We start from the raw sequence: 17,562 nt of genomic DNA on the forward strand, positions 1-17,562 counted from the left end.
GGAAGCTGTTTGGAATGGGTACTCTGAGACCCATGGATATCTGAATCACCATGTGAAGCCTGAAGTGCAAACTAAATTGACTGACCCATAAAAACTCTACCATGACGTACCTTGCCTTCAATGAACCTTCAGAATTCAGACTTGCTCTCTAATTGTAGAAACCAAAGAAGGTGTATGTCTAAAAAAATCACTGAATCTAATGGCATACTCTGACACTAACATAGCGCCCTGGTACAGATGCTCAAACTCTGTGCGCTAGGCATCTCGAAGAGTCCGGGGAACAAACTCTCTCAAGAACATCTCTGAGAACAGAGTCCATGAAAGTGAAACTGCATTGTTCAGGATACCCAACTTGTACATTTGCCACCACTAATATGCCGCTACCTTAAGCTAAAACGTAGTAAAAGCAACCCCACTCGTCTCCACAATTCCCATAATGCCAAGAATGCGGTGGCACTCCTCTAGGAAACCATGTGCATCCTCTGAAGTCAAACCACTGAAGGTAGGAGGGTAGTACTTCTAGAACTTCACAAGTCTAAGGTGTTCCTCCTTAGATGTTGCTGCTCTAACCACGGGTTGAACTGGAACAACAGGTTTTGTCGGCATGACACCTGGAACCTGACCAATATGGACTCGCTGCTCTGGAGTACAGGCGGCGGGAGTCTGAGCTCCTCCCCCAGTCTGTGAAGGAAATGGTGCAACCAGAATCAACCATGTCTCAGCCAATGTACTAAACATGATTATGAACTATGCTAAGGTCTCCTGAAGTTCGGGGAAACAACAGGCGCCTCCGGTGCCTATCCCTACACAGGAGCTACTGGCAGCTCCTCAACTGCTGCTCTAACAGGTGCTCTAGCTGTAGCATGTTCTCCTCCTCAGCCGATGCCTCTGCCTCTAGCAACACCAGCTCTGGGAGCAACATCAATAGTAACTGCAGCTCGTGTCCTCACTATCTATGAGAAAAAAGAATGACAAAGGCTCAAACTCAGAGATCAATAAATTCGCACGATAGGAATTAAAGAAGTGAAACTGTCCTAATAGTTTCGTAGCCTCTCAAAGATGAGTACAGACGTCTCCGCACCGATCCGCAAGACTCTACTAAACTCGCTTATGACTCATAGCACCTATGAACCTAAAGCTCTGATACCAATATGTCACGACCCCAATTTTCCTCCGTAGGATGTCGTGATTTCACCTAGTCTCTAAGACAAGAAAATCCTAACACTTACTGAATTAATAGCAAAATTCAACCAACAACTATTAAATATGAAATAGAAATCTCTATACAAAACTTACAATCCCAAAACTAGTAGTACAACTCATAAGCTCTACTGAGTTTGCTGGAAAATACCTAAATACAACAATTTTGCAATAGAAATAAACAGTACAGGTACAATATCAAAATGTGACTCTAAGGCCTGCGAATGCGATAATAGGTTTACCTTGAGTCTCCGCAGCAACACCTGAACAGCTAGTTATTGATCAACCTATTCTAAAATACCTGGATCTACGTAAAAATGTATAGAAAGTGTAGCATGACTACACTACAGCAATACTCGGTAAGTTAAGACGAACCTCGGTGGAGCAGTGACGAGGGACAGTCAAGACACCTACGAGACTAAGCAAACTGAACAAGTATAAATGTAGAACTAACAAGGGACAATATCAATATAAAGCTAGGCATGTTGACAATGATAAAACAATGCTTGTAATAGGAAACTAAAGCAACAATTAGCAATGAGGCACAATCGGTAATAACACTGTAGAGTAAGTTGAACACAGTCTAAGTCCAGTGAGACCAAATAAAGAAAAACAAGTAACAACGCAATAAGAACCACTACTTTTACACTATATTTATTCAAGGATTTCCATGAGATACCAAACCTCATAATCACAAATCACGGGTCCCAATTCATAAACCCTAATAACTTGGCATCTTGTGCCTACATTACAATTCATAACCACACGGACGACTCACGTGCCAACAGAGTGACAATATCTAATATCCGCATAGACCACTCACGTTCCAGCAATAGCAACGACTCATTACTGCATGGACAACTCACGTGCCAACAGAATAACTTTCACACCTAAGGCAAGTAAACGGGAGTACATGTAAATAGTCAATAACATCAGGATTCATCTTCATAAACCGATATGGGTGATTTGTTTACGTGTATTCTTGTGCAAGTGTTCTACCACAATTCAAGTCAACAAGTAAAAGTAGAGACAATGAATAGCACATAGGAAATGATCACCCCACAATGTACACGGTATAACTCACATAAGGTAGTCACACCACTACACAAATATCAATAATAACAATGCCCCCAGGCCATCACAAATCATTCCCCGACATATCCCACCTTGTCTCGCCACATGCGCAATAATAAAGTAAATGCCCATCTTATCTCGTCATACGTGCACAATAATATTCCCACATTATCTCACCACGTGTGCAAACCCAAATATATAGCCCGCCTTGTCACGCCGCATATGCAAATATCAATAATAACAACATCACAGATAACTCACGTGCGAACACTCGACAATCCTCACAGCAATACCACGTGTGCCAAAATATAACAATACAATAAAATGACTTTCACAACATTTTCCCATATGCCATAATATTTCCTCAAAACAGTTTCAATTCCACAACCACGCATAGCCCTCGACTCAATAATAATGAGTACAATAGCAACAACAACCATAACACGAGAATGTGGCAAGTAAATCAACACAAGAACTGTAGAATAGAAAGAAATGGAAGAACGAGCTCACAAAGAAAGACACAACATGAAATAATGGTCTAATAAAGAATAGCTCAAAAAGCGAGAGATAATGTGTAACAATGATTCCATAAAAGTACAATTCGACGATAAGAGAGATAGCATGAATCAATGACCCCAAATAAGATATGACACCAATGAAAAGGACAACAAAATTCAATTAAGGCTAAGCAATTATGGAAGAGATAATAGTAATTTCAATTAAGGTTAAGCAATTACGGAAGAAATACTAATAACTTCAATTAAAGTTAAGAAATTACGGAAGAGGTAATGATAACTTCAATTAGTGTTAAGAAATTATGGAAGAGATAATATTGAATTCAATTAGGGTTAAGCAATTACGGAAGAGATAATACGACAATAAAAGAGATAACAACTTTTGTTAAGGCACATAATAGTTTAATTGGCAATAAGGGTAGAACATGAATCAATTAATTCCAAATGAGACACGTAAGGGTGGATTTAGTAAATGGAAGATTTAACATGACAAAACAACTCCATATCTAATGAACATAAGAACCTAAGAGCCATACATGGTCAAATTTTCAATATTAAGGCAGAGTACGTACTCGTCACCTCGTATGCATGGCCTTCACATGACACAATTAGCACAAATGACTCAAATACTAAGGGGTAGTTTCCCTACACAAAGTTGGGTAAGATACTTACCTCAAAGAATCTAGATCAACACTCAAATTAGCTTTTCCTTTACAAATTCACCTCCGCTTGGCTCAGTCTAACCAAAGACGACTTAAATACATGAAACAATGCAAGATAAAGCAATTTCAATTAACAAAGCTATGCTCTTTATACAATTTCTAAAAAAACAACAAAAGTCATCCCCGGGCCTGCCCGATCAAAACCCGAGTGAAGGGGTAGATTTCGACTACCCATAGCCCTACGAGTTCAAATACGTGTTTTGTTTTCAAATCGGAGTCCAATTCGACTCTCAAATCAAGAAACTTCATGTTTTCGAAATTTAGACAAAATTCCCAATTTTTCACTTTTATTTTCATTATTTTGATGTTAAAACTCAAATATAATCATGAAATATACATAAAAATTGAACAAGGGAACATACCCAATGATTGTAGATGAAATTTCTATCTCAAAATCGCCCACTCTCAGACCTATGGTTCAATTATATCAAAAATAAAAAAGAAAAACCTGAATTACACAGCTGAAAACAAGCTACAGATATCGCATTTGCGATGCTATTGCGAACCCTCACAAAATCGAAGAAGCCTTCGCAATTGCTAATAAGAAAAGGGCAGGAAAATGTCGCAACTGCGATAAAATGTTCACAAATGCAAAGTGGAACAGGGCAAAAGTCGCAAATGCCATCAAATATTCGCATTTATGAGCCCTGGGATACTACACAAGAAACTAACAGTCTTCCCGACACGGAAATGAGCATAACTCTCTCATACGATGTCTGAATTCGACGATCTTTTTTGTTATGACTCTGTAATCATAATACGGATCTAATTATTTAATAAAAACTGAATTGGAGCTCATTTTCTTTATGTGGTACCATTAATGCTTGAAGAAACGATATCGAAACATAAAAAAACAAGTGCAACACAACTTAAACCTATCTGAAACTCACCCAAGCCCCTCCGGACCCCATAAGAACATACAATTAAGTCACAAAACATAATACAGACCTGCTAGAGGCCTTAAATCTCATTTCAAACAACGTCAAAACTACAAATCGCACCTCGAATCGAACTTATGAATTTCTAGATCTTCCAACTTCCAAACTCATGCCGAAACATATCAAATCAATCCGGAATGACCTCAAATTTTGCATGCTAGTCCCAAATGACATAGCGGAGATAATCCAACCCTCTAAATTGCAATGCGAGCCAATATCAATAGAGTCAACTCCCGGACAAACCTCTCAACCTTCCAAAACTTCGACCTTCCAATTTTCGCCAAAATGCTTCAACTTATCCTACGAACCTCCAAATCCAAATTCGGACGCATGCCTAAGTCTAAAATCCCATACGAAGCTATTGGAATCATCAAAATGCCATTTCAGAGTCGTCTACATAACATTCAAATTTTGGTTAACTCTTACTGCTTAAGCTTCTATAACAAGAATCTTTCTTCCAAATTGATCCCGAATCATCCGAAAACCGAAATTGACCATACACGCAAGTCATAACACATAATACGAAGCTGCTTGAGACCTTAAGCTACTGAATGGGATGGTAATTCTCAAAACGATCGGTTGGGTCGTCTACATAAAATTCAATTTACGGTTAACTCTTACTGCTTAAGCTTCTAAAACAAGAATCCTTCTTCCAAATTGATTCTGAATCATCCGAAAACCAAACTCAACCACACACACAAGTCATAACACATAATACGGAGATGCTTGATACCTTAAGCCACCGAATGGGATGGTAATTCTCAAAACGATCGGTCAGGTCGTTACATAAGTGATAGAAATATCTTCACTGAATACTCGCATGCTATAAATATAGAAGCTGTTATTATAGAATGCATATTTGAGTAAACATATGCTAGACCTTATCCAACAATTTGGTTAGGCGAATTACATTACCAGATTATACTTCAATTATTTCACAAAACCAAACCATCGTATAATCATATACGTAAGTCATGCAAACAAAAATCTCCATAACCAGACGTTAAAGTTGTAGTATAAAAGTAACATCGATGGGTAGACCTTATGCTATAACTTTTACTTGGTGAATCATATTAGCAAACTATAGTGTTCATCAAATATTCACATTATACAAAGAAAAATCTCCAAAACAATCCCACATAGTTTCAGCATATTAGGAGATTAACTATTCAACAGCCAAATATAGTTGCAATACAAGAGGAGAATTAAAACACATGATAGTTGACCCAAAAAAAAGAAGAGAAAAGTACTTGTATCTTGACTCTTGGAAACTAGATCAGAAACCTAATTAAAGAAAAAATGTAACAATTATTAGCAATAAAAAAAAGTAGAACGATGGAAGAAACATAAAGAAAAATGGTAGAAATAATAAAAAAACTTACGAGAGATGAAAAATGACAGTAGGTCTAGATCAGATTTGGAGTTAAAATAATAAAATAAGAAAAATATTTTAATAGGATTAATAAGTAAGATGGGGTAAAATTAGTTGCGACTGTTGGACAAATGGCGAAGTGACATGTGGAATTGAAGACAGGTAGGATATGAGTGCAACGACCCGGCCGGTCGTTTTGAGAATTTAAGCTTCGTTCGGTGGCGTAAGGTCTTGAACAACTTCATAATATATGTATAAACATGCGTACATGGTTGAATTCAATTACCGGATGACTCAGAGTTGAATTGGAAGAAGGAATCTAATTTTTGGAAGTTTAAGCGGCAAGAATTTGACCGAAATTTAACTTCTGTGTAAACAACCCCGGAATGAGTTTTGGATTATGTCAGCAACTTTATATGGTGATTTTAGACTTAGGTGTGCGTCCAAATTTGGATTTAGAAGTCCGTAAATTGAGGCAATTCGGCGAAAGTTGGAAAAGTTGAAGTTTGAAAAATGGAAAAGTTTGATCCATAGTTGACTTTTGTGATATCGGGGTCAGAATGCAATTTCAAGAGCTGGAATGGCTCCGTTATGTTATTTAGGACATGTCTGTAAAATTTCGCGTCATTCCGGGTTGATTTGATTGGTTTCGGCACAAGTTTCCAAAGTTGGAAGAATTGGAAGTTCATAGTCCGATTCATGGTGTGATTTGCAATTCCGGCGTTGTTTGATGTGATTTTAGACCTATAGAAAGTCCGTGTTAGGTTATATGACTTGTTTGTGTGTTTAGACGGGGTCCCGAGGGCCTCGGATGTGTTTCGGGTGGGCTACGAGTCATTTTTCCCATTGTTGGAACTGCTGTTTTCTGCTTCTAGTGTTCTCCTTTGTGATCGCGAACAGCCTTTTGTGTTTGCGATGTGTTGTTGCTGACTACCTCTAAATCCTTCTTCGCGTTTGCATTTAACACTTCGCGTTCGCGAAGCCCTGTATTTTCCCTCTTCGCGTTCGCATCCTTCTCTACGCATTCGCGTAGGTTCCTGTTTCTTATTCTCCGCGTACTTGAGCTCATTGTCGCATTCGCGATGAGCAGCCTGAGCAGCCTTTATTTTTCTTCTTCGTGAACGCGATCCTTCCTCCACGTTCACGATGCACAAATACCTGGATGGACAAAATATATTCCCAAATCGAGGATTACACCATTTTCATCATATCTTGACTTGTGGAGTTTGGTTTTGAGCGATTCTTTGATGGTTTTTCACACAAATAGATTGGTTAAGTGTTTTTCACCTTTTATCTAATATATTTCAGAATTTTATCCTTGTTTTATCATTTAAATTGTATTTTGAGTTGGGGAAAATGTTGGTTTTTGAAGAAATTTTCTAAAATGAAAAATCATGATTTGAGAGACCAAATGGTATCGGAATTTGATAATTTTTGTATGGTTGAACTCATATTGGAATGGGTATTTGGATTTTATAAAATTTGTTGGGTTCCGAGGTGCGGGCCCAGGGGTCGACTTTTGGACCGTTTTTCGGATTTTGTTAAAGATTGAGAATTTATGATCCAGAATAATTTCTTATGTGTTTTATCTGTGCTTTGAAATTAATTTGGTTGGATTTGAGCTGTCCGAATGTCTTTTCACTCGAGAAGTGCATTTTAGAGTATCGATTTATCATCTTTGAGGTAAGTATCTTGCCTAACCTTGTGTGGGGGACTTCCCCTTAGGATTTGAGTCTTCTGTGTTGATTGTAGTTCGTGCATGCGAGGTGATGAGTGTGTGCTCGGACTTATTTGTGGAAAATTGGTCTTTTAGGATTCTTAGGTCTTTATATTCACTGTGTATGAATATATTCTTAACAGGACTGAGTTTCCTATTTACTAGTTTCAACTCTATAATTGGAATTAATTGCTTCATGATTCACTCTTATTGCCTAATCGACTCTTATTTGACTTAACTGAAGAATTTCGCCTCTCCTATTGTCATGATATCTTTTCATAGCTACTTGTCTTATTTGGGAATTATTATTATCCCTCCTGAAATTGTTTAGTCTTAAGTGAAGCTAAGATCATCTTTCCTTAATTGAATTGTCGAATATCCTCGCAATTGTCCAACCTTAAAAGGAGTTTAGCTAACCTATATCTTTGTTGACCTGCCTTTGTTTAGGACTACTTGACTCGTGTTGATTTTCTTGTTATTGACTTGTATATTGTGGGATCGTTGCTACATGTTAGTTTTCCCTTTGTTGAACTGTTCCCTTTATGCTAGCATTCTCTTCTGTGGTTATTCCTTGTGAGCTGGTTCTACCATTTCTTTGTGAGTTACATTTCTTGAGTTGATTTACTTGTCATACTTTTTATTATTGTCATTGTTGCTGTTGTAAGTGTTGTGGTGATGTACGAGTCTTCTGCCATGCTGTGATTATTACCTCTGTTGGTTGCGCTGCATGTTTATATTGGGACTATGGGACAGTATCTCGGGAGATCCCCTGTACTTGATATTTACTTTGGGACTACAACACGGTATTCTGAAAGATCCCCCTACACATTTAGGATTTGGACTACAGGACGGTATCCCGGTAGATCCTCTGTACATTTACGTTTGGGACTACGGGACGGTATCCCGGTAGATCCCCTTGTTTTGCTTATTCACTTTGGGACTGCGGAATGGTATTCTAGGAGATCCCCCTACATATTTACGTTTGGGACTACGGGATGGTATCCTGGGAGATCCTCTATTATTACCACTGTATTCTGAGCTATTGTTTTTATTGATCCTATCCCAGTAAATATTATATGTGTTGTCTATTCTTGTCTTTATGCTTACTAGCTAGTATGAACGATGTTAGGATACTTGCACAATCATACACGTGGATAAGCACCCTTATCGGATAGGAGGCTTCTGGATATTGCTGAGTATAGACGCACACCCTTGGTTATTTGCCTTCCATGTGAGAATGACTCTTTTGGATCACGTGAGTTGTCAGTATGATTATGATTGTGATGAGGGCATAGGATGCCAAGTGTTAGGGTTCAGGTATTGAGGCCCATATTGTATGATTATTAGATGAGGTGTCACAGGGTGACTTATATTCGAAGGGTATTTATTTGAAAAGATTATGTTCAAAAGGCATTCATTTTTAGAGAACTATTTTCAAAAAAAAATATTTACATGGCGGAAGTATATTTTGAAATATTTTTATCAACTGAAGGATTCGATTAATTGATTGAAGTTTGTCGCTATGGCCTAATATAAAAACTGTCGTAGTTGCTGAGTTATGACTTGTCTTTGCTGTATTTGTGATTTTAGATTTGGGTTGTATTCCTATTCACTTTTTGTGTTCTTATTATGGTGTTCCGCTGTTACTCGATGTTTTCCTTCCTTATTGCAAATTTTTGTATTGTTAGCCATATCGCGTAGTCTTTATATAGCTATCATGTTCTATTGTTTCTTTACTTAAATTTGTTCAGTTTATTAGACCAGTAGGTGTCTTGACTGTTCTTCGTCACTACTCCACTGAGGTTAGTCCTGATACTTACTGGGAACCGCTGTGGTGTGCTCATACTACACTTCTGTACATTTTTGTGTAGATCCAGGTATTGTTCGATAGTAGCTGTGCAGATTCTTGCCGAGGAGATTCAATATAGCCCTGTTGCTGTGTTCGCAGGCCTTAGAGTCACCTTCCTATTGTATATCCACACTGTTGTACTTATTTCCTTACAGTTATGTTTAGAAGTTGTAGCGAAACTCTGTAGAGCTTATGACTTGTACCGCCGGTTTTGGGAAGATGTATGTTTCATAAAAGGTTTCTATGTTGTAACTGTTAGACTTTCATTATTATGGTTGATATTCAGTAAATGTTAGACTTACCTAGTCCCTAAGACTAGGTGCCATCACGAAACTCAATGGATGGGAAATTGGGTCGTGACAGTGAGTCACTAAATAGTTGGCACCGGATACAAGCATGTGACTAGTGTTGAATGAATCCCGAAGGAATAGTAGCCGGTAACAAAGATTCAAAGAATTTACATCTGATAGCATTGTGTGAGTAGTCGTTATAGAGACTATCTGCATTTATGAACAATCGTTATGCAGCCATCAATGATGGCTTTATTCTCATTCCAGAGCAGCTTGATTTGGGGATCTTGTCTCCATAAATAAAGCTATAAGTAGGAGAATTAACATCTATTGTAGACAAAAAAATTTTATACACAAAAGCCTAAACCAACTCTCATCCTATTTTATTAGTGTTTATCTTTCCTTGAATGTTGTTCTCACTTCTGTTACCGAAGAGGCAAAGTTCATAACCAAGCTTGTATTTCTTTTAAATTTATTCATAATCTTGTTTCTATTCTTATTTTTTTATATTTTTGGGTCAAATGAATTTACTTGTCTATAACTACATTATAAATTTAATTGTACCGTTTTATGGTAAAAGTTTGGCATCCATCGTGGGACATTGACAATTGTGTAATTTCTTTATTCCATTCATATGTTGCTAACAAATTCTGATTCCTTTCTTAGCAAAAGAAAAATTAGATATGGTAGCTAACGATGTCAATAATGTCTACAATGTTAGAGCACGGAATACCATACCACCCAAGTGCTAATGGATAGGATTGAAGATCAAACAAACTGAAGATCACACAAATTACATCTTCACCGTATCACCCAAGTGCTAATGGACAGATGGAATCAACCAACAAGGTAATTATCCAACACCTTAAAAAGAAGTTAGAAGATACTAAAGGCAAGTGGTTAAATGAGATACAGGGTGTGTTGTGCGCATATCATACCAATGCAAAGTCGAGCATGGTTAAAACACCCTTCTCACTTTCATATGGTTCAGAGGCTTTGATCCCAGTAGAAGTGGGGGAACCGACCTTAAGGTTTTCCCGAGCAAATGAAGAAACAAACAATGAAACATTGCTGGTTAAATTAGATTTACTAGAAGAGCACCAGAATCTGGCATATGTGAGGATGATGGAACAAAAGAAAAGGATGGAAAGGTATTACATCCACATAGCAAATCTCTGATATTTCAAAGTTGGGGATTTAGTTCTGAGAAAGGTTACTCAAAGTACTCAGGAAATTAACGCGGGAGGCTGGGGCCAACATGGAAAGGACCTTACAAGGTTTATATGAATTGAAAAATCAAGATGGAGTTATATTTCCAAGCAATAAGAACATGAGTCACCTCAAAAGGTATTACTATTGAAGATGCTTGTTGACACTAAAAGTATGTGTTGCACTCTTTTTTCTTTCGATCAGTTTTTGTCCCAATTAGGTGTTTCTGGCAAGGTTTTTAATGAGGCATCAATGTAAAGCATACAATGAAGGAAGGGTCATCGGCAAATGTAAGACTTCCTATATTCGAATTCTCATACTTAGCATCCAAAACACTGGGGGAACCAATACATATGAAGGTGTCGCGCCCTATTTTCTCGGGAAAGTGGGCTTTGACGTGTGACAACTCTTTTAAATGGGTATTAAAAGAGAAGAGTCACCACCTAACGATTTTTAAGGTGCGTTAGGGCATCTATTTGCAAATAACTCTGTTTGACTAATCTACATCACGAAAGATCAGGTAAAGGCTCAAATTACCTCAAAGAGAAGGTGTTTGACACTCTTCGAGGTCCACAACGGTGGGTTCTGACCAAAGTTTACGCTATGTGAATTATATAATTAATCTAGGTGATCATATAGGTGAGGAAAAATGTGGAAGTTGAAAGTTCTATCATAACATAAACTAGTGTAAAGAAAAATAACATAAGAACTAAACTATAAATAATCGGTACAAGTATTAAAGATTATAAGGAATACAACTTTCTTGGTCTATATTTAATGACTAAGTGTGAATATCAAGCATATAAAGGAAAGGGGATCCTAAATTTTTTAAAAGCCTAAAGGATCACCCTGTGCAACATAAATAATACTTCACAACTCCCTTAGGGTAGGGGTTGCTCATATTATTCAGTGGGCATAGACTATCATATCTTGCTACCCGATTACTATGTTAAATTGTTACTTAAAGGTGCTCTAATTCAATTCTAGATCGCATCCTATACGTGCACTATTCATCCCATGCCTATGATCTAGGAGGCTTTGGACCTGCTATTTGGGTGGTTCTAGACTTTACTTAGGTTGGTCAAAATGATAAAACTAATCGCACATTCAAAACAAATATGACTGCATATAATAATAATGAGTGGCTCATGTTAGCCTCCACACGTAACAACAAAGGCACACAAACATATTTCAGGTTACGCAATAGAACTATTTCAGAATTAAGACGTATAGTCGTTAAATCCTATAGGCATGGTTCCTATGTGATTCTAATTTCTAGTATTATACAGGTAGTACTACAACTTTTAGACTAATGTATAGGCAGATTAAAGTATTACATGTCCTATAGGCATGATCTCTAATTGTTTGTGCAATGAGGCAGTAAAACATTCCAAGCATTCCGAATTAATAGTGCTGATGTTATAGACATATTTCTTAGGCAGATGACAATGTCCTATGGGTAGGATCTCTAGTAGTTAACAATTGAAATATAATTTATTTCTATAGACATGACGTCTAAGTGTGGACAGTGCGACGAAGTAACAAAGTAATTGATTAGTTGAGTAAAATCCTATAGTCATGATATCTAGATGGGAAGTACACTAAAAGCAATAGAAGTGATTGACCAATTGATTAGTTGGAGTCTCATAGGCATGGTATCTAGATTAACAAAGCATATGTTATTACTTCTTATAGGCATGTTATCTAAATGCACAGTAGTAACATGGAAACGAATATGGAAAATACTTGGACTAACGTGCTTGAACAATGTACACGTGAGGTGTGCATGATTTCTGTTAGTGTGCAATACACTAAATAAAATAACAAATAAGGCATGCAGAACGAAATAGAAAATATAACACATAGACCATATAGGCATGTTTTCTATGGGAATAACATGTGTACAGATAATTCTTGAGTTTGAGGCATGATAATCAAACGATTAAGATTCTATAGGCAAGATCTCTAGTCTTTCATGCAAAATGATACATGATGACAAATTACAGTTTGATCATATACAAGCCCAATGAGGCAATTACAGACCTAATACAGAAATAACCCAGGGATGTCCCCATGCCTTCAATGGTCTAATCTTCGCACAACAACAAACCCAAACACTGGCTTACCATAGCAACCTGAGTTCCATGCTCAAACCCAACATGTATGGCCCAACACTAGGCCTAACGAATAACTTACCTACCAAACACATGCCAAATGCAACCATACAGGTGACAAAATACTCATAGAATTAACTAAACAACTTAAACACTTAGTTCTTAAAGTTGTAGCTAACAACAGTTCTAGCCAAGACATATAAACAGGATCAGACTAAGTTGAAAGGCACACAAGGCATATATAAGGTAAGTTTATGCTTGTAATTCCAGAAACGAAGTTTAAGAGTGACATGACTGACCACCATAGGATAGTAAACCATTTCAAAGAGTTTTAGAATTAAGCATGATTCAGAATCAACCTAGAGAACCTTTGATGAAGGTCTAGTAGAGTCAGACAAGAAACAAGCAAAGCACAGCCATCACATGAAAATGTCCATCATGAAAAGCACAATGAAAGGAACAACGTAACAGAACAAACTCATGATAAAGCAATTGCTTAATGGAACAGAGGAAAAACTTTAGCATGCTGAACATTAATCATAATATAAGATACATATCAATTTTAAGAAACAAGATAAGCTAGTATTAAACCTGGTACTAATTGGCCATATATAGGAGGAGAGGCTAGTTATGAGATTACTCTAGAGGTCTCAATTAATACACTGAATCGAGCAGGTTAGAATTACACAATAGAACCACAAATACATTGGGATATGGTCATAACTAGCAGTAGAACCCCAGAAAGATAGTTGGTTAGGCATGAATGACTTAATAGGAATTAGAATACTTTCTAGGAATGAGTTGGTTGTCATAATTGTCAAGAATAAAGTAGAGAGGCAGACTCGGGACTAATATTCAATATCAACATACACGCAGTGAACCGAACATGTTAAGAGAGATAGAAATCGCCCATGTTAAATACATATATAGGCACTCGTAATCAGAATTTAGGCAAGTTCAGATGCTAAAGTTATAGAATCATAAGAGGTCCTCAGAGCAAACAAGGTAGCATAGTAGAATGTTATTTCATAGAAGTTTCAGAGACATGTATACACAATACATAAGATATAAATGAAGAAGAATGAAATTACTATGGCCAAAGAGACTTACCAATTGCAGATTAATCAAACAAGCAAAATAAGAAGAACAACTTCAGTAGTACTTCAATCGTCAATAGCACAAAGAGCAGCAGAATCCCAAAACTCCAGTGCATCAGAGTTCCCAAGGGTATCAAGTGAGCCCTGGGCAGTGCTCACACTGAGAAAAGAACACAATCGAATTCTAATGGCCTTGGCTTTCAGCCGGCCAAGGTCTCAAGTTTAGAACAATGGAATAGGTGAGAGAGTATTTGCAGTCATTAAGGTATGTCTTAGAGGAATTTGGGTAAGGGTTATATATTAGCAAAATTAAACGAACAAACAAGGAGAAACAATCACTAAAACATAATAAAGGAAAGCATAGCATGCAAAATCGATTCAGAATCGGATTAGGAGAAAAATCAGGAAAACTTTAGTTTGACCAAAATCACAGATTGACCGAATATCTTGGTAAATCGAACTCATATAGCCTTGCTATGAACGTATATAGACGAAATATCATCTAGATCTTAATGAATGAAACAGGTTTCTCTTGATTCCAAGCTTGTACTTGCCAAAAATAAGCAAGTACTAAGTAATACCATAATCATGTAAGTAACAACGAGATAGAGCATATAAGGTAAGGGAATCATGGAATGATTCCATATTAAGGTCGGAATCGGAGAGGATTAAGAGAGGTGGTTGTTAGGGTTTTACACAAAAGAGGAGAGGATGATTGAGAGTGTTTGGGGGCGCGTTTGTGGGAAAATGGATTAGGGTTTTAGGGGTTTGGTTAATTAAAAAGGGTGGGGTGATCGTGGACCGTTGATTTTGAGAGATTAGTGGTCATGATTAAAGAATAGGGGGGTCGTTTAACGGTTCATGATCGGGTATAAAGAAGGGGTAGATTGGTCTTGGGCTAGGAGCTATTGGGATAATGATTTGGGCTAGCTTTGGTCCGAAATTAGCCTTCTATTGGGCTAGATTTTGAATATAAGAAATTAAGGGAAAATAATTTAATAAAATAGCTTAATATATATATATATATATAATACAATTTAAACAATTTAATATGTTAAAATAATAGATGAAATTATAAAAATATAAAAAAATTATTTTGACCCAGAATAAAATGACAAAATGCAATTAGTTGTAAAATATAAGCTATTATTCCAAAGAAATTCATAAATAGTCCAAACAATGTAGATGTAATTATATAAAATAAAGTAAAATGTTATAAGGCATATATGTAAGTGTAAATAATAAATTTGAATATTTAAATCATCATAAAAATAATTTGAAGGAGTAATTAATAAATATTTGAATAATTTAAATGCAAGAAAATTAATTTTAAAATATGAAAAAATATAGAAAGTACTTATATGACTCTTGTAAATTGGTAATGATGCAGAAATAATATTTTAAAAGTATATAGGATATTTATAAAATATGAGGGCAAAAAGTGGGTATCAACAGAAGGCACTAAAAGTTGTACAAGTTAGCTACATATATTAGTAGCTTTATTTACTTAAGCAAAAGAATGTTTATGTAAATGTACTTTTAAAGATAGATGGAATAAATAAATTTTTTTTATTTTTATCTTATTTCTTGTCCAGATGTTAAGTTAATTTACTTAATTGTTTGAATGTTAGTTAAAACATCAAATTCTTATGCCGAAATAAATAGGAGACGTCCTCTTCAAGAGCAATGTAAACATAAGGGCGCTCTCTTATGAAACCCTCATAGTCAAAGGGTAGATTCCAAAAATTTATGCCCGAAGTCAAAAGCTATCGGATGTGAAAAGATTCCCGAAGCTTTATCAATTAAATAACAAGAAAATAATATTTTCTGCACAATATTTAAGCAAAGAATTTCTTTCATTAAGGGGCCAAACTCCATAAAAGGTTTAGCCATAGTTACAAAAGTAAAAATAACAATAAAAACTATATATACATAAGTCATTTTTGTTGCCAGAACCTGACGGGAAAGAAGAGTATTCATTTTCTTTCTCGGGAGAAGGTTGTTCCCCTACCGGTTCGAGGCCTTCATCCTTGTACTCTTCTTCTTCTTCAGCTTACTCTTCGGAATCCGAGTATTCAGAGCTAGTTTTCGAAGATCCAGAGGCACCGGGCCGAGCATGGAGATTCTCGAGAGCAATTGTTTCCAATTAACGAGCTTTGGCAATGCAGTCATCGATATTTGCACTGCCTTCTTTGGCCTGCTCCAAAGTCTTTCTCTTCAAATGATATATGGTGTAGGTTTTCTCGAAGAGGATAAAATCTTCCTGATCTTGGAGTTTAGATCATAGTTTTTCAATTTTCTATTGAAGTTTATCATTTTCAGCTTTGACAATGCTAATCTTGGAATCAAGATCAACATTTATTATGGCATGAATTTGATTCTCTCCATGACTCTTTTGACCCTTTCCTCCATATTTGCTCTTTGATCCTCGGCAGCATTAGCCTCCTCAATTTTAGATCGTAATCTAGCTTCCAAATTATTAACTTTCTCCATAAAATCATACTCGTCTTGGTAGTAGCAGTCATGGTATCATGCAGTTCAGCCCACTTAGCCTTTGCCTCCTTAAGGTCTTCCTATAGCTGGGCAGCTTCTAGTCTATGAGCCATTCTGTCTTGCTTGGATCGTTGTAGTCGGTCCTCGAGATCACTCGCTTTGAGCAACTTTTTCCTTCAGCATAGAGAGGTGCTCGACAAATTAATTTCGTTCGGCTAAAAATTGATCTTGTTCCGAAGTAAGCTCTTGCTTGTCCATAATCAACCTTTGTAGGACCTCGGAAGTAAAAAGGTTAACATGAAAAAGGTTAGAACTAAGGTTATTAATGCAAAGTATAAATTGAAAAGAGATAGAAGAAAGTTAGATTGATACCTGTGCCGAATAGTGCATGCTATTGTTTATCAAACACTTCATAGAAAGAGAGTCCATTTTTCTCCAAACTCTTTTTGAGGCCAGCGGCTTCAGATAATTGACAAGCTCGCACTCATGTGAAACCGAAAGGATGAAACTACATTTTCCATGAAGGTCTTGAGTGGGTGCTGAGTAGGTATTTCCCAAATTTCCATGGTCGGGTGACCGTGGAGAAGGAGCATTTTCCATTTGTTTAACTGGGCCGGTGGAGAAGAAACAATTGGTATAGAAGGAGAAGCAATTGCTATCGCTCAGAAGTTGACTGCGGGGGAAGAACATGAGTTAAATTCTTTAAACCAGAAGCAATTATGGGAATTCAAAAAATGAGATGAAGGGTTTTCGGCCAATCCCATTTCCTAGAAGAGTCCTTGAACTTCTTCTGACTCTAGAGTTTGAAGCTCACCTATTTGAGCATGTGGTCGAGCTGATGAAGATCTTTTCTTTAGACAAGAGGAGCTGCTTCATCACCGGTTTCTTCATCATCAAGGACCACTATGGTCAGTCCGGTTGGTGTTTCTTTCACTCTCTTCTCCTGAGTCCTAGTTGAGGAGGTAAGTTTCC

The sequence above is a fragment of the Nicotiana tabacum genome, chromosome 3, assembly GCF_000715075.1.
Source record: "Nicotiana tabacum cultivar K326 chromosome 3, ASM71507v2, whole genome shotgun sequence".
Lineage (NCBI taxonomy): Eukaryota > Viridiplantae > Streptophyta > Magnoliopsida > Solanales > Solanaceae > Nicotiana > Nicotiana tabacum.